This window comes from Propithecus coquereli, unplaced genomic scaffold, assembly GCF_000956105.1.
Source record: "Propithecus coquereli isolate 6110/MARCELLA unplaced genomic scaffold, Pcoq_1.0 Scaffold171, whole genome shotgun sequence".
Lineage (NCBI taxonomy): Eukaryota > Metazoa > Chordata > Mammalia > Primates > Indriidae > Propithecus > Propithecus coquereli.
Genome location: NW_012141747.1, coordinates 2,457,240 through 2,475,762, shown reverse-complemented (window position 1 = coordinate 2,475,762; position 18,523 = coordinate 2,457,240). Strand labels below are relative to the sequence as shown.

The following is an 18,523-nucleotide window of genomic DNA, read 5'->3' as shown; positions in this document are numbered from 1 at the left end:
TGACCTGCATCTCTCCCACACATCTAAGGACGAGCTGTGGGTTACCCCACTGGTTCTCAGTCCTGGTTGAGCACTGTAATGCCCCAGGGAGCTTTCGAAACCTGATGCCTGAGACACTGGTGGTCTGCGGTGTGGCCTGGGTGGGGGTTACTGAGAGCTCTCCAGGCTCTCGCCTGCAGCCAAGGCTGCACCACCTGGTCAACCCTAATATTTGCACAACTAAGCAGGGGCCTTAGTTATCTGATGCATCTGCCTGCTAAAATCTGCCTAGGAAACAAGTACAGGTAAGAATAAGCCAACCTAAAAAATAAATAAATAAATAAAAATAAAGATGATTTAAATATGAGAAAACAAATAAAGATGATTTAGATATGAAAAAACAAACAAAAAAAAAGAATAAGCCAACCTACATTTAGGAAGAAACTACCATCGGTCTCGTTAGTCAAATAACTAAATGCAAAGGGAGAGAAGGCCCAAGCAAGAACGCCAGTCTCAGGCTTGACCTTGCAGCAGAAACACTGGATGAGAAACAAAGTCCCAGGAAAGCTCTGAACAGACTCAAGGGCCCCGTGGGCAGCTGATTCATGTCTGACCTTAACAACAGCTGGCTCACCTGGCTCACACCACCCACCAGGGCCTGGGCCAAGGGCACATGGCCGTCAGAAAGACGACGCTCAGAGTGTGCAGGAACAGACTTACGGCAGGAACAGAGCAACGACATCTTGAAGCTTACAGGCTGATCCTTAGCACCACAGCTAAATGTTCAGTGATCACTGCAGGGTTTTTTTAATTTATTTTTAACTCCTAGGCCCTTTTAAAATTCGGTTACCCAGAAATATTGAACTCACACGTTACATGATGACATTTCAGCCCCACTCGTCATTAGTAAACAGGTAACAGACATGTGACACATGCCAGGTACTACAATAAGTTCTTCCCACTTATCAGCCCCGTTTAAGCCTCGCCACCCTGGAGGTGAGCACAGTTCTGTCCCCGAGTTCAGGGAAACTCATTGGCAGGGACAAGGTCACACAGCAAGTGAATGAGGGAGGGACTGGCACTCGTACCCAGGAAAGGTGTCCCCAAAACAGCCTCTCTTACCACAGTGTTTGGGCTGGCAGCCGGTGCTTCTAAGCAGACCAACTTGTGTTCCAGCAGGGGGACCAGAGCAGCAACACCGGCCCTTGCACCAGCAGGCTACTTGCTGAACAGGAAATCTTTGACAGGAGTCCTTGCAGGCGCTGGGCAGGCCCAACAGAGTCTGCCCTGGTGTGACCCTGGGGCAGTCACTTCGCTAGAGGGGGGAAGAAGGTCTCCTCAGAAAACGTCTACACTCCCAACTCCCATGTCATCACAGAGACCCTTGAAGTCCGAGACAGCCCCTGGGGAGCCATTACCTACACTCCCAGGTCCTCAGGGAGGAAAAGTTCTTCCAAGAGGACCCATACCTGGCACTTCCCACTGATAGGTCCACTATGCTGCCAGCTGGGAGGATCCAGGCTACATTTCTGCAAGCTGAATGACTACTTGACTCTCTTATTCAATCAAGTAAACCTCAGTCCATTTGGGCTGCTGTAACAAGGTACCAGAGACTAGGCAGCTTATAACAACAGAAACTTATTTTTCACAGTCTAGAAGCTAGAAGTCCAAGACCAGGGCGCCAGCATGGTCAGGTTCTAGTAAGGGCCGTCTTCTGGTTGCAGACTGCCGACTTCTCAGTGTGTCCTCACGTGGCAGAAAGAGGGTGAAGGGGGTCTCTGAGGCCTCTTTTATAAGGACACTAATCTCATTCATCAGGGCTCTAGCCTCATGACCTAAACATCTCGCAGGGCCACCTGCCCCCCAATACCATCACACTGGAGATTCGATTTCAACATATGAATTGGGGGGATTACAAACATTCACTCTATAACACCTGTCAATTTGGGGTCGCTCTTCAGAAGTGAATTCACATCCCATTAAGAAGGGACAGAGAGAAAACTCAGGGTAAGCAAGTATGAATGCCGTCCTGAAAAGGCATAAAGTTTCTCATAGGTCTACATACTAAATCGAGCTGCCTGCAGCAAGGTAAGTTCTCAACATCTCCCAGGCCTGTCCCTACCAAGGAGGTAATTAAAAGTGATGCATCATAGCTCCTTACAAAGCTACAATCAACATCTCTAACATCTTAACGGATGGAAAAAACAATGCTGGCTGAGTGCGCCGGCTCACATCCATAATCCTGGTACTTTGAGAGGTCAAGGGGGGAGGATCACTTGAGGCCAGGAGTTTGAGACCAGCCTGAGCAACAGAACGAGACCCCATCTCTACAAAAATAATTTAAAAAAAAATTAGCTAAATGTGGCAGTATGTGCCTGTAGTCCCAGCTACTATGGAGGCTGGGGTGAGAGGATCACTTGAGCCCAGGAGTTTGAGGTTGCAGTGAGCTACAATCATGCCACTGTACTCCAGTCTGGGTGACAGAGAGAGAAGTCGCTATCTCTTTAAAAAAAAAAAAGCAACACTAGCAGACAGGCACTATCTTAGTCCGTTTGTGTAGCTGTAAGAAAATACCACAGACTGGGTAATTTATTTAATACAGACCACAGAAATTTTTTATCACAGTTCTGGAGGCTGGAAGTCCAAGATCAAGGTGCTGGCAGGATCACTTAAGCCCAGGTTCGGTGTCTGGTGTGAACTACTCTGCTTCTAAGATGATCTTTGAATGCTGCTCTCTCTGGAGGGAACGAACTCTATGTCTTCACGTTGCAGAAGGGACTGAAAGAACTGACCTACCCTTTTATAAGGCACTGTTCTCATCCATAAGGGCTCTACCCTCAAGACTTAATCACCTCCTAAGACACCACCTCTTAATACTATCACACTGGAGATTAAATTTCAACACATAAATTTCGGAGGGGACACAAACATTCAAACCACAGCAGGTACTATGTATACTTCAGGAACAAGGGTCTCAAATTCATCAATACATATTTTTAAGCACTGACCCTTAGTAAGACTCGGAACAGGTCTCCTAACCTTTCTGTTAGAGTGCTGATGACATGGTATAAAGAACAAAGACTGCTATCTACTCACTAACTATATGACCATGAGCAAGTCACATAGTTAGTAGCTTGGGCACCATCTGACGTCAAGCATGAGAAAAGTCAAGATGCAGGGAGTAAGGAAGACCACCTCTCCCAGTCTCAATGTTCTCCTCCAAAACACCAGGCTCTAACCCACTCCCAGGCCTGTGCTGAGGATCGAGAATGAGCACAGGCTTCAAAATGACGAAGACAGGCCAGGTGCAGTGGCTCATGCCTGTAATCCTAGCACTCTGGGAGGCCTGAGGCAGGAGGATTGCTTGAGGTCAGGAGTTCAAGACCAGCCTCAGCAAGAGCGAGATCCCATCTCTACTCAGAATAGAAAGAAATTAGCCACACAACTAAAAATAGAAAAAAAAAAAAATTAGCCGGGCATGGTGGCGCATGCCTATAGTCCCAGCTACTCAGGAGGCTGAGACAGGAGGATCACTTAAGCCCAGGAGTTTGAGGTTGCAGTGAGCTAGACTGACGCCACAGCCTGGGCAACAGAGCAAGACGCTGCCTCAAAAAAAAAAAAAAAAAAAAAATGACAAAGCCAAAGCAAGGCCACCGTGTTGGCATTTCCCAGGCTGCCTGTGTGGTACAGCATGTGGGGTGGGGCCCAAAGGACGCAGGTGTCAATGCAGAAATCTGGTGAGCCATGGAATAAATCATGCACAAGCATGCAAAATAACATCTGTGACGCATTTTCCAATGTGTCTTAGTCTATTCGGGCTACTCTAACAAACCACCATAGACTGGGTGCCTTATAAACAACAGAAACTTTTTTCTCACTGTTCTGGAAGCTGGGGAGTCTAAGATCAAAGCACTGACAAATTCGGTGTCCGGTGAAAACCCATTTCCTGGTTCACAGATGGCACCTTCTAGCTGTGTCCTAATGTGGTGAATGGGGTGAGAAGCTCTCTGGGCCCTCTTTTATAATGGAACTAATCTTATCAACAAGGGCTCCATCTTCATGATCTAATCACCTCCCAAAGGACCCACCTCCTAATACCATCACGTTGGTGATTATGTTTCAACATACGAATTTTAGAGGGGATACTAACATTCAGACCACAGCACAATACTATTACTCCACGAAGTGAAAAAGACGACACAAAACTCTGTATGCAGTATGTGACCTCAATTATATAGACGAAATTCATGGATGAAGCTGGGAAATTGATACAAAAAGGTTAACTGTTGAATTATGGGTTTTTCCTTTTCTATTATTTTTCGAATTTTCTACAATTGACATTTATTTATAAAACCATGACAGAAAGAATCATTACATTTGTTTTCTAATTTAAATAACTAAATCAGGACCAAAAACAGTCTTTTTTTTTTTTCCGAGACAGAGTCTTGCTCTGTCGCCCCAGGTAGAGTACAGTGGCATCATCATAGCTCGCTGCCACCTCCAATTCCTGGCCTCAACCAATCCTCCCATCTCGGCCTCCCAGAGTGCTAGGATTACAGGCGTGAGCCACCATGCCCAGCCAAAAACAGTCTTTTTAAATAATACTTATGTTGACAGTTTTGTTATGTATCACTCCCAAGGTCAGCCAGCCCTTGTGATAGATTGGTTCCACAGATATAATACTGTACATGGAACCAAAATGAATTCTTAGACTACCCAAAATTTTAATTGTTAAAGGCTTTAAATTTTTTAAACAGTCACCCCCAATTTTTGAAGACTGGTCCACTTGGTTTTCACCAATGTGCAGCTTGCAGCAGCACGCCATGAGCTCTTCACAGCAGTGTTAAACGTGGGTCAAGGTGTAACATGTGCTTTGCTACAGACGGGAATGTATACTTGCATGGTGGTATTGGACAAAACAGCAGGCCCAGCAGGAGAGGCAGCAATGGGACATGGGTGTGTAAGCAGCTGCCAATCAATAAAAGGCAAAAAACACAGTAAAATGTCAAGGCAGCACCTGTGTTCACCAGAGCACACAAGGTAAAGCCCTCACGAATGCATTAAACAGAGCAGGAGAGTAATAACCAGACAGTGCAAAGGATAGACAAGCCAACAGCGCGAGAGCCGCGAGACTGTGAGAAACCGTCGTGGTGATCGGGCTGCAATCGCTGCTAACCTACTTAGCCACGGTCCTAGCGGTGTTCAGAGCAGTCTATGACCACAAAATGCTGGGGAGCCCATGCTGACCATGCAACCTCTCCAGCATGCTCCACACCAGTGAGCAAGACCAGGTAAGTTGTGTACCTGATTCTCAGCTTCCCCACAACCATCTGTGAAAGCTGTTCTTGAGCTTTTTCATCTTGCAGTTAAGTCAACCCACTGCTGCCAAAGAAAGAACACCTTACCCTTCCCATGTGCCGTTTAGCACAAAACTCCTGCAAGGCAAGTACACTGTCACGGCTATAAGTCTACCTTACAAAGGAGGGGAGGATTTGTTTCTTGTTTTTTGTTGTACTTACAAGTACAGTTTTATTCTACAGGATACAACTCAGGAATAGCCAAACAGAGGAGACCCACAGGGGAAGGTCTGGGAGAATCCGAGACAGGTAACTTCCACGGCCTCTCCCTGAGGGTCAGGGTGCTCACCCTCCTGGCACATCAGTGTGTTCACCACCCAGGAAGCTACACCATACCACGGTGTTTAGAGTTATCAGATTTCATTACGTCGGCATGACTGATTAAACACTGCCCGTGTGCTTGAACTCAATCTCCAGTCCTGCTGTTCTGTTAGGTACACAGGGATTCCGGGTCTCCTAGGGACCAAAGTGGGTGCTGTTGCCCCATCTTGGTCCTGCTCAACCCTAATTCTCCATACCTGGGGAAAGAGGGAATACCCTATGAATCTGCCAATCAGAACTTGGTGCACCAGCTGCAAAAGAATGCAGAGGACTCTCTAGCCCACAGGCCAAGCCACAGGGGTACCATAAAGTCTGGAAAGTGACCTAGAACCCACATGCGTAGTTAAGGCTCAGGTCATGTGACTCCCAACTGTCCAATCAAAGTGGTTCCATGGTGACCTCCGAACCACGAGGGAGGTCCCTATCTGGACACTATAAAATACGACGCGGACCACAGCCAATCTCTCTCTTTGCCTTTCCTTTTGCTTGCCCTGCCCCAACAATGGGTCTGGTCGTCATCTGTGGTGTATGTACCATGCTCTGTAAACCTTTATCATGCTCTTGCCCCATAATCCTATCTTTCTCTCCTCAATAAACCTCATTTTCGTGCTTGCCTAACTTAAGCATGTCTGGTCATTCTTCGGCCATGAGCACGCCAAGAACCCACGTTTCAGACTAAAACCTGGCAGTTCTGCCCCTGGCTTTGTTACTTTGACAGACCGCTGGTTGTTTAGATTCAGCAAGATGCTCCTGGAGTAAGAACTGAAGCCATAAACCCTCTGCCAGTCAGCAAGCACCTTCCTCCCAAGGCCACAGGCTGTATCTCCAATACTTTACAAATACATGGTCAGAGGCCACAGAAACAGCAGGCGAGAGGAGGTAGAACATTCATTATAATCTCCAATAACAGAAAAATAATTCAAACTTTTCTCCTTTCTTTACACACATTTATGAAAGTATTTTCATCATTACATAAATAAAGCATTTAACTGCTCTGTGTCTAAGTCAAGTTCATTTGATATCTCAAGGCTCTATAACAAAGGCTTCAAGGCTTAAAGGCTTAAAATTAATTTCTACAGAGTCCTATAAGGGTCGTTGGCAGACTAACCAAGATGAAAGCTACCACATTTCTATTCCCCAAATCCCCAAATACTAACACTAAAAAGCAACTTTTTAAATTTAAGAAACACTTCACATTAATTCGGTATATATTCAGTTGGCTAGAGTGAGTGAGATTTGACAAGGGTTTTAAGTAAACCCTCAGATGATATAAGGTAAATGAGGGTTATCCCCCAAAAGCAGAGAACATCATCACTGTACCCCACCATAAGCCAAGGCTGAATTTGGGAACAAGATCCAATGTGACTTTTTCCGCCCAACTTTCTTGAGGACATGGTCCCTATTTTGGTACACAGTCCGGGTCTACCAGCTGCCAGAAGTACTTGCAGATCAGTACTTAAGAAGCTGTGGAAAAAATACTACAACCAGAGAGTCATGAAGGGGCCGAGTGGGCAAGAATCCTCTTTCGAAGCATTTGGAGACAGGAGGCCAGGCACTGTCCCCAGATAGTCAGAGCCCTCACCTTCTCATGTGCCTTAAAATGAAACTCTTCAAAGACCAAACTGCCTCACAAATAAACAATCTAAGATCACCAAGGTTTGTGACATTTGTGTGCAAATCAATTTCCTCTGAGCAAATGATATTTTTATGTCTGTTTAAAAAACAAGCAGTCTCCCATGACAAATGCATTTATCATCCAAACAATCAGGCAGCCTTCCGGCCACTCCTCTGGCCAACATCACTTCTCGCCAACAAGAGCAATCCAGCAAAACAGCACCTAGGGAGCCCACGGGCTCCCGGGGCCAGGGTTCAGATTCTGACAATACAATCCCACATTCCTGAACCTGCGATTCACAGCCACTCCCTTCTAAGAGTATACAAAATGGGCTGTTAAAACTGTAGAAAACATGTTTTCCATGTCCAGTGTACTGAATCTGCATAGCATTCTTACAGATTTATGAAATATTTGCAAAGTTAGGAATCTGAGAAAATATACACATTGACTTTCGCACAGCGCGCACACACACGCACACACACACACACAGACATACACCAGTCCTCTTCAAGAAGATTTATTTCCACACAGCATGGTATATTCTAATCTATTAGAACGTCACTTATTTTTAAAATCTTTATTTCTTTTCCAAACAAAAGTCCTGGGTTAGCCTGGGGACCTCACTTCCAGTGATTCTTTGCAAAAAAGCAAAGCCCCAAATCACAAGTCCTCAAGATCAGAAATAACACGTTAAGCAATGTTTCCTGTGTTCTTACACCTAACGATAAGTGTGCAATAACTTGCAGATATGAGGTATAGAAGCTTTCATGGTGTAGCCATATGATGCAGGGCCCAGAGGTTCAGGGGTATCTAAATGCACTGTTTAAAAAGTCACCTTTCCCTAAAGCCAGAGTCAGGCAGGGTAACGAATACCCATGCGTTAAATTCAGAGACATCCCCAAACCTCATTTGAGCTCATAGCTCTTCCTTCACCAACCAGATGTTATAATTACTAACATTATCAGAGGGTAACAAACTTGAACTCCATTCTCCTTCTCTTACATCTCTATTAGGTTATAATGCCCTGAGTGTAAGCATTTTCTACCACAAGCATCTCTTTTGGGCACATATGGACTTCCCATAAACACTTCTAGAGTAAGCACTGCCGACTGACCAACATTATAGAAAGAAAAGACAAGATATCAGGGCTTTGCTACCAAAAGGTTGGGAAATCGGATGGCCACACTGGACTTTAGTCTGCAAATTGGGGGTACCACGTGGCCTAGATAAATCTTGATATATAGAGAGAGGTAGACAGATAGATTGAACGAGGTAAGTAGGTGAAAGCCCTATGACAAGTGCAATGCAATATGCAAAAGTATAGTATTATTACTGCAAAGCTAATAAGCAATAAACATTTTTTTAAAATAGGAAGAACGGAAGAAAAAGCCCTTACAAGCTGGCTGTTCTTCTGTGGAGAAAATGAAGATTGATAACTAAGTAATAAAGACAGACAAGGTCAATTGCAGACAATGGCCATGTCTTGAGGTGGGTGGAGGAAGGGAGTTTCCCTGTCCAGTTCTTTGAAGAAGCCTCATTCTATTTCTGAGCAAAGTGAAAATTATATCCCTTGCTGCCTTCCACCTTCTCTTCCCCTTGCTAGACGTGGATGGCCCCAGGGTCGCAGGGGCTGGGGGGTTGATTCCTCACGGGGTGTTGGAACTCTGGGCTAGAGCCAGAGACTGTGCACCAAGCTGGTAACAAGAAACTCTGGCCCCCAACTGGCCCTGAAGAAGCGGATCATGGAAAGTCAGAAATTGCACTTCTGGGTTTTTCAATCTCTTAGCTCACCTTACACACCACTGAGATGTGTCTACCACCTGTAAACAGTAGACTCGAGTATGTAGCAAAGTACCCGGCAGTCAGAAGACGACTAGGCACAAACACAGTGCTTTGGAGTCCCTGACCTTTTAGAGCCATGAGAGTCCAACCCTCACTGGCTGGGAGAGGAATCTGAGCCTGGAGGAAGCTGGGTAGAAGCGGTGGGGGTCACAGCTCCTGAGTCCCGCCCCAGGCCCTTTCCCTGCTGCTGTTCACCTTCAGAAGTTGAGGACCACACACACAGTTTCTGTAATTATTCCCTAATAACACACAGGGAAAGACAGACTAACATTAACTAAGCACCGGGACTGTTACACACTGTCCCAGGTACTTTAGATCCATTTTTTCCCAATTATTCACAGCATTCTTATTAGTCATATATTATTAACTCCATTTCATGGAAGAGGAAACCAAGACCCAAGATCACACAGGTAATAAGAACAAGATTTCTTTTCTTTTCTACCTACTAATAGTTCTATTCTTTTCCCTAATGATACTTCAATTAAATACAGACGTAACTGAGAATATGTTAGAAAAATCCACCGAAGACAAATTAACTTTAAGCATCCCGCCCCATATCTTAGTTGTGAAAAACAAAACCACATGAAATCCAAAACAAATGACTCAATATTAAACCTGAAAATGCCCCCAAATCAAATTCTAATTCTTAGCCTTCTGTATTTTTAAATGAATTGCAGTTCACCTCTAAACAAGCTTCAGTTCTCTTTCCATTCCACACTCAACCTCACTGGGAAGAGAAGTGAGGGTCTCAAGAGCCAGGCTGAGAGCACTCAGGAAGCCGGGGACCCAGGACTGGGGCTCAGCCCCGGCACACTGAGAACAATCCCAGCTGTACAGCCAAGGCCACAGGAGAGACTAAGAATCAGACACAAAAGTTAAAGGTCGTCTGAAAACAATTAAGCACAGAATCACCACATGACCCAGTAATTTCATTTCTGGGTATATATCCAAAAGAAGTGAAAAGGAGGGTCTCAAACAGATATTTGTACAACTGTCTTCATAACAGCATTATTTGTTCCTTTTTTTCCTTTTTTTTTTAAATCGTCTTTTGGGGAACAGATTCTCTGTCGCCCTGGCTAGAGCTACGTCATTATAGCTCACTGCAGTCTCAAACTCTTGGGCTCAAGGGATCCTCCTGCCTCAGCCTCTCGAGTAGCTGGGACTACAGATGTGTGCCATCACGCCCAGCTAATTTTTCTATTTTATGTAGAGATGGGGGTCTCGCTCTTGCTCTGGCTGGTCTCAAACTCCTGAGCTCAAGCCATCCTCCCACCTCGGCCTCCCAGAGTGCTAGGACTGCAGGCATGAGCCACCACACCAGGCTGTAACAGCATTATTTGTAACAGCCAAAACGTGGGAGTAACCCAAGGGTCCCTCAATGGATGAATGGATAAACAAACTGTGGCATATACATATGATATTATTCAGCCTTAAATGATATTCCTTAAGAATCTTGAGAACCTTAAAAACATTATGCTAAGTGAAATAAACCAGATACGAAAAGATAAATACTGTATGATTCCAATCATAGGGAATAGCAGTCAAAATTCATAGAGACAGAAAGGAGAATGGTGGCTGCCAGGGCTGGGGAGGGAGAATGGGAGTTACTTATTTAATGGGTACAGAGTTTCAGTTTGGGAAGATGAAAAAGCTCTGGAGATGGATGGCGGTGATGGTTGCACAACAATATGAATGTACTTAAGGCCACTGAATGGGATACTTAAAAATGGTTAAGATGGTAAATGTTATGTTACGTGTACTTTTCCAAATTTTTTTTATATCTGTTACTTAAATCATTAAAAACAAACAAACAAACAAGGGTCTCAACAGACACCAGCCTAGAAAGAGAACAGTCAGAGCAGGTCTGGAGGGGCCCAGCTGGGCCAGGGAAGGCAGCCAAGGGAATGCGTGTTATGGGGGGGGGGGGGTCCCTTTATCTGCTGAAAGGGCTAAACTAAGACAAATAAGTGAAAACCCAGTGAGAGCATCTCTCCTTCAGATCAGTCACCTTTTCCTGGGCCCCAGTTTCCTCATCCGTAAAGACAAAGAATACGGGCTGGTAGTCTCCAAAATGCCAGCTCAACCCTCATCCTGCTATGACCCTCAGAGGCATAGCGACCACAAGTCCCAGCAACGGGGCAGGTGCCATCCTCATGACCAGGAATTTGAACCCACACCTGCTGGGGTTATTTTTAAATAGGAAAATGAGTCCACTTCATTGTAGTCACCTCTGGAAGGCTGCTGAGTGGCTTTGCAGAAGGGAGTGAGAATAGGACGGGCCTAGAAGCACCAGCCGGGGCCAGCTGTGCTGACACTCCACGGGGCTGGGCCCACAAGGTGGCTGTCTGCACCCAATGCAGAGCCCCAAAGGGCCCCAAGCCAAGTTGTGCTTATAGATACTCCATAGGCCTCGGACCCCAATGAGGGGAAGGGGTCAGAAAGACTTCCAGGGACAGAGGCTACTTATTCCAATTCTTTTGGCCCTGCCACAGACCTTGCAGACAATATGTCTGAAGCAGGCTAGAACCAAAAATACTGGGCTCAAAGGCCCTAACTCCCTTGACTAGATATTTCCATTTCCAAGGGCAAGGGCTATAAATCGCCAATCTCGTGTAGTATATGAAATCACACAAAACGTTTTAATGGAATAATTTTTTTTTTTTTTGAGACAGAGTCTCACTGTGTTGCCCGGGCTAGAGTGCCGTGGCGTCATCCTAGCTCACAGCAACCTCAAACTCCTGGGCTCAAGCGATCCTCCTGCCTCAGCCTCCCGAGTAGCTGGGACTACAGGCGTGAGCCACCATGCCCGGTTAATTTTTTCTATATATTTTTAGTTGTCCAATTAATTTCTTTCTAATTTTAGTAGAGACGGGGTCTCGCTCTTGCTCAGGCTGGTCTCGAACTCCTGAGCTCAAACAATCCGCCCGCCTCGGCCTCCCAGAGAGCTAGGATTACAGGCGTGAGCCACCGCCCCCGGCCTTAATGGAATAAATTTAAAATGATGCTCAGCCTGACATATTTAGGGCAATTCACAGTACGTATTTGAGAATTCCAACCCTAGATTAATTACCAGAGTAATCTTCATGCTCCATGAGGGCAAGACCTGGCTTTGCTCACTGCTAAATCCAGGTACCTGGAAGACAGCTGGGCGCCCGGTGGCGCATAGTAAACACCTGATGCATGGCCTTCCTTTCCAAGATCTGCGTTCTCTTAACATCCAACTGTTTACTGACCACAATCAAGGCCTAACCTAACACTGTAATAATGCATGCACATTATATTAGAAAGTCCTACTTATAACTTTTGGAGGGAGAGAAAAGATACCTATATACACAAGAAACAACACACCACCTGTCCTGCTGGGTGTGGCACCCGGACCCCAGGAAACTTCAACTCTTGAGAAACCAGGTTACGAAAATAATTGTTCAATGAGAAAAACAGGGGGTGATTAGTTTCAGACTCAGTAATTTTTCCCACAGAAATTTCCTAAATAAAAGGATTTTTTAAAATAAGTGTATTTTATATTTTGTCATTACAGACTAAAAATACCTCAATGAAAGTGGACGAGTACTTCTGGGTTCACACCTAAGCTGGGTTCACATGTTCATTTCACTTCTTATTTGGAAATAAATTCAAACGTAAAGAAAAGCTACAAGAACTAAAATAGATCAAAGAACACTCATGTACTCTTTGCCAAGATTCAGATTCATCTACTGTTAACAGCTTAGCCCATTTGCTATATCATTTGCTCCCTTTTCTCTCTTCCTCTCAATATAATAAGATATATAATTATACACACACAATTTTTTTCCTGAATCATTTGAGGGCAGGTCTATTCCTATGAACAGGGATATTCTCTACAGCAGCTGCACAGTTACTGACTTCACATCGACAATTTCACACGTGCTATGTAACTTTTATCTACCATTCATATTCCAATTTTGTTGACTGACCCAATGACGTCCTTTTTTAGAGCACTTTCTCCCTGCAGTACAGTACCCATCCTAGGGTTGGGTATTACACTATTACGTCTCTTTAATCTCCTTTAATAGAGAACTTTTCCACACACAGCCTTTGTCTTTTATGAAGTTGACATTTTTAAATACAAAAGTCTCCATCCTCTCCCTTTTTAGCTTTTGACAATTTTGATCAACCAAGGTATTATTTACAATTTGTAATAAAAATATTCTTATGTCTAAAATACTATTACCTTATCTAAATTTATAGACTGTTCTATAAATTTTTAATTGTTTGCTCTGTCCTAAAATGTACATCTCTCTAAAGACGTAAGTGATGAGAAAATTGTCTAAAGTTATACAATTCTGATTCTAAATAAAACTTTTCAGGAATGCATATAGCATACTAGAATGAGTGCTGCCAAATTCTTCTGGGATTATGATCTCCTTTTATGTGAGTCCATCAGCCATTCAAGTATCTCTCTAAGGCCCCTGCTCCTGGCCAGGGAGGGCACACAGCAGGAGGTGAGCAGTGGGTGAGCCAGCCAAGCTTCGTCTGTATTTACCCGAGCCCAGCTCCCCACCCCCGTTCCATGGAAAAACTGTCTTCCATGAAACCGGTCCCTGGTGCCAAAAAGGTTGGGGACCACTGCTCTAAGGTATTTTGCTCGCTTCTCCTCTACTTGCTCTCCCTTCTTTCCCTTAGTCTGTTTACGCTACTATAACAAAATTCCCCTAGCATGGGTAGCTTATAAACAATAGAAACTGGCCAGGTGCAGTGGTTCACATCTGCAATCCCAGCATTTTGAAAGGCCAAGGTCAGAGGAGCACCTGAGGCCGGGAGTTCCAGACCAGCCTGAGCAACAAAGCAAGATCCTGTCTCTACAAAAAATTAAAAAATTAGCTGGGTGTGGTGGCACACCGGTAGTCCCAGGTACTTGGTAGGCTAAAGCAGGAAGATCACCTGAGCCCAGGATTTCGAGGCTACAGTGAGCTGTGATCTTGCACCACTGTGCTCCAGCCTAGAGACCCTGTCTCTAAAAAATAAAAATTAAAAACAGAAATTCATTTCTCAGAGTCTGGAGGCTGGGAAGTCCAAGATCAAGGCATAGGTGTCTGGTGAGGGCCTGGTTCAGAGATGATGTCTCCTAGCTGTGTCCTCACATGGTATAAGGAGTGAGGGAGCTATTCAGGGTCCCTTTTTGATGGCACTAATCCTAGTCACGAGGCCTCCACCCTCATGATCTAATCACCTCCCAAGGGCCCCAACTCTAACACCATCACTTTAGAAATTAGGATTTCTACGTATGAGTTTTTGAGGGGGCATAAATGTTCAGACCATAGCGTGTGCGCACGCACACACACACACACAGACTTTCTAATCATCTTTCTGGTGTAAATGGATGCTCACCTATGGGGCCTCCGTCTGGTCTTGAGTCTTATTAAGATGTCAGGCACCATTAACACAATCGGATCTATGACTTTGCCTACAGTTAGGGTCTTTATAAATTTTAATTCAAAGAAAGTAAATAAGTTTACATTGTATGATTCTAACTTGTCTTAGTCAGCTTGGGCTGCTATAACAAAATATCATAGGCTGGGTGGCTTAAACTGCAGAAATTTATTTTCTCATGGTTCTGGAGGCAGGTAATCCAAGATCAAGATGCTGGCAGGTTTGGTCTGGTGAGGGCTCTCTCCTTGGCTTACAGACAGCCACCTTCTCAGAGCAAGCTCTCTGGTGACTCTTCCTCCCCTTCTTTTTTTTTTTTTTTTTTTTTTGAGACAGAGTCTCGCTCTGTTGCCCGGGCTAGAGTGCTGTGGCGTCAGCCTAGCTCACAGCAACCTCAAACTCCTGGGCTCAAGCAATCCTACTGCCTCAGCCTCCCGAGTAGCTGGGACTACAGGCATGCACCACCATGGCTGGCTAATTTTTTCTATGTATTTTTAGCTGTCCGATTAATTTCTTTCTATTTCTGGTAGAGACGGGATCTCGCTCTTGCTCAAGCTGGTCTCGACCTCCTGAGCTCAAACGATCTGCCCGCCTCAGCCTCCCAGAGTGCTAGGATTACAGGCGTGAGCCACAATGCCCGGCCGACTCTTCCTCTTCTTATGAGGGCATCAGCTTTGTAAGGGTCCTACCCTTATGGCTTCATTTAACCTTAATCACCTCCTTGCAGGCACTATCCTCAAATACAGTCACGTTGAGGGTTACGGCTTTAACATATGAATTTAGGGGAACACAAATATTGATTCTACAATATAACTTAGCTTTCAGTATTAATATAGAAGGCTCAAATCTGGCTTTCCAGGTCATATAGAAAGCTAAAATCAAATAAAAAAAAAAAGCAGGTTTCACAGTGAGATACACATCCTAGCAAAGAGAACCTTCCATTTCTACAAGAGGTTCTCCAACCCCTTTTCTCCTCAAATCTAAATGTTTCATTTGGCTAAATGAAGACAAGCAAAAGGCTGAAAGACAAAACAACATCTGCTTAGTACAGACCTCTTTTTGTTACAAGCCATCTGAAGAGCAGAAATCAGAAAGTTCGACTAGCAAAAAACGCCACCACCAACCTCACCTAACAGCAGTTCCCCAAGTAATACACACGTGATCACTATGGGCCTCACCTGGCTGGGAAGCTGCCTCAGGTACTTTACTTCGAGGAGCACTTGGTGGTACAGAGGGTGCAATCTCCTGTTAACTTATCAAATTCAACGACATGCACTGGTCAAAACAGAGGAGAAAACAGCAGTTCACAGGGCAATGTTCAGGGAGCACACGCCCTAATGAGGGTTCACGGAGGGGCAGGGATTTCCCAGCTCTATAGAGGCTGTCACTTCCCAGAAACTCCATATAACTTGAGATTACAAAAGGTGACCTGCTGGCTCCCACAGCTGTTTTCACCTCAAGTAATGTTTGTCTTCATGTTGACTTTGGAACCGGCTATACTTTGGATGTTTGGCCCCTCCAAATCTCTCGTTGAAATTTGATCCCAGATGTTGGAGGTGGGGCCTGGTGGGAGGTGTGTTTGGGTCTTGGGGGTGGATCCCTCATGAACGGCTTGGTACACCGTCCTCCTGGTAATGAGTGAGTTCCTGCACTATTAGTTCCCGTGAAAACTGATTGTTTAAAAGGGCCTGGCACCTTCTCCCGGCTCTTGACATGTGCTCTGTGCATACCCTGGCCCCCTTCACCTTCCACCGGCGTGACTGGAAGCTTCCTAAGGCCCTTCCCAGATGCAGGTGCCAGCGCCATGCTTCTTCTACAGCCTGCACAACTGTGAACCAAGTAAACTTCTTTATACATTCCCCAGCCTCAGGTATTTCTTTATAGCAACACAAACGGACTAAGACAGAACCTAATCCCCACATTAACAGGCAGCTCCATTACCTTAGGATTAAACAGTGTCCACTTTGAAAACTGAATGAATGCCCAAACTCTCCTGTACCTAAAGAACCTAAGGGAAGCTATAGGTTAAAACAAATACAGGCACGTGTGCACACACACAGAGTTTTGGGATACTGGATTTTTACTGAGATCTAGTAAATCCAGCCATCCTTCTCTCTAGCCACATCCTTGCTGTGACTGAATCCTTAATAGATGGATGATCACGAGCTAGATATTCTGAAAGCAATCTTAATGCTTTGCTCATGTTTCCATTATATTTTCAATTGTAATAGCAAAACAGCAATATAACAAAAACCTGAAAACCCACATTAGCTCTCAATGCTCCTAGGGTGGGTGAAATTCCTAAATCTCTATCTGATGTTGTGCTATGCTGTCTATGCCTTTTGTTTGTTTTAGACAGGGTCTCATTTGGTTGCCCAGGCTAGAATGCAGTGTGACACAATCATAGCTCACTGCAACCTCAAACTCCTGGGCTCAAGCAATCCTCCTTCCTCAGCCTCCCAAGTAACTGGTACTACAGGGGCATTCCACCATGCCCAGCTAATTTTTTAATTTTTTTGTAGAGATGGGGTCTTGCTATGTTACCCAGGCTAGTTTCAAACTCCTGGGCTCAAGCCATCCCCCTGCCTCAGCCTCCCAAAGTGTTGGGATTACAGGCGTGAGCCCCCACACCCGGACTAAATATGTCTTTTTAAAGTGTTTCTGTCACGCACAGACTGCTTCCCAAGTGAGGAAGCCCAGAAGCTCCTTCCAAACCATCCGTCACTAGGCAAATCCCATTTTAAGAACACCACTACATTTCTTTATTAAAACTTCCCTACATCCCAATCAACAGGCCACAAATTTATCTAAAACCCTGTTAGATGGATTCAATAATTTAGAATAGCCAAACTTCCTGGTCAGCCTATGTAATTCATTGAAATGACATTAAATCTGTATTTTACTTCTGGGAACAAATGTTGAATCCTAATAATATTACTTATAACAAGAAACTACGTACGTCTAAAAAACTGAGAAATGAAGTCTGAGCAAAACACTGAGCGAAGCCAGATCAGATTCCTACCACTATCTACCCCAGACAAGACAGTTAAAGGCTGTCCTACACGCAGGCACCACATGACACCAAATGCAAAACAAATTAACATTACCCAATTTTTAAGTTGCCATGGTCTTCTCAAAGAACTCCCTTTGCCAGGTGAAACAATCACCATCTAGTACTAAGCCAATATCCTTCAATTCCATCTAATTGGTTAATTCTTTTGGTCGTATAAGAAAAAACTATCTTTTACTCTACGACACACAACACTTCTAAAACCAAATATGGGGGGGGTTTTCCCACACTAACCAATTCTCCCAACTCTCCAGACACCAACTGGTTGTCCTACAATTCAATCAGGACACTACCTGGAATTAGTGTGGACCACACAGGTGAAGGGCATGGTCCCACAAGACTGCCCCGACTTCAGCTATCAATTGCAAGTCCCAGGTTGTCAACCTGCACTTCTGACCAACTGGCTGAGTCAGGGGTTCCCACGAACCCCTCCTCATGTTTCATGTTGTGATAAGGGCTCACAGAACTCAGAGAAACAGTTTTCCTTACTGGTTTCTTATAAAGGATATGATAAGAGTAGAGATGAACCAGATGAAAATGTACACAGGGGGTGGTCCCGACCCCAGGAGCTTCTGTCCCCTTGGAGTTGGGGTACATGGATGTCCTCACTAACCTGGAAGTTCTCTGACCCTACAGCCTGGGATTTTTATGGAGGCTTCATCACGTGGGCATGACTGATTATAAACTCAATCTCCAACCCCTCCCTCCTTCCCGTAGGATGTGGGGTAGAGCTGAAAGCTCCTGGCTTCTAACCATGGCTTGGTCTTTCTGGTGACTGGGCCCCCATCCAGGAGCCCACCAAGAGTCACCTCATTAGAACAAAAGATGCTCCCATGGCCCAAGAAATTCCAAGGCATTTAGGAGCTCAGGGCCTGGGACAGAGACCAAATAACGATTACATCTCTTATGTCACAGGTAGTCAGAGACAGATTT

At 44.8% G+C, this 18,523-nt stretch overlaps 1 protein-coding gene across 4 annotated transcripts in view; it reads right to left on the bottom strand.

Moving 5' to 3' along the window:
• Window positions 1-18,523, bottom strand: part of TBC1D8 (TBC1 domain family, member 8 (with GRAM domain)) — a 130,858-nt gene that overhangs the window by 101,138 nt on the left and 11,197 nt on the right. The window contains exon 1 of one of the 4 annotated variants that reach the window (XM_012641933.1): window positions 15,699-15,743. The exons of the other annotated variants lie outside the window; for them this stretch is intronic. The gene's annotated coding sequence lies outside the window, so the exon portion shown is untranslated. Of the gene's footprint in view, window positions 1-15,698; window positions 15,744-18,523 lie in introns of those variants that run through there. 4 annotated transcript variants of the gene reach the window in all.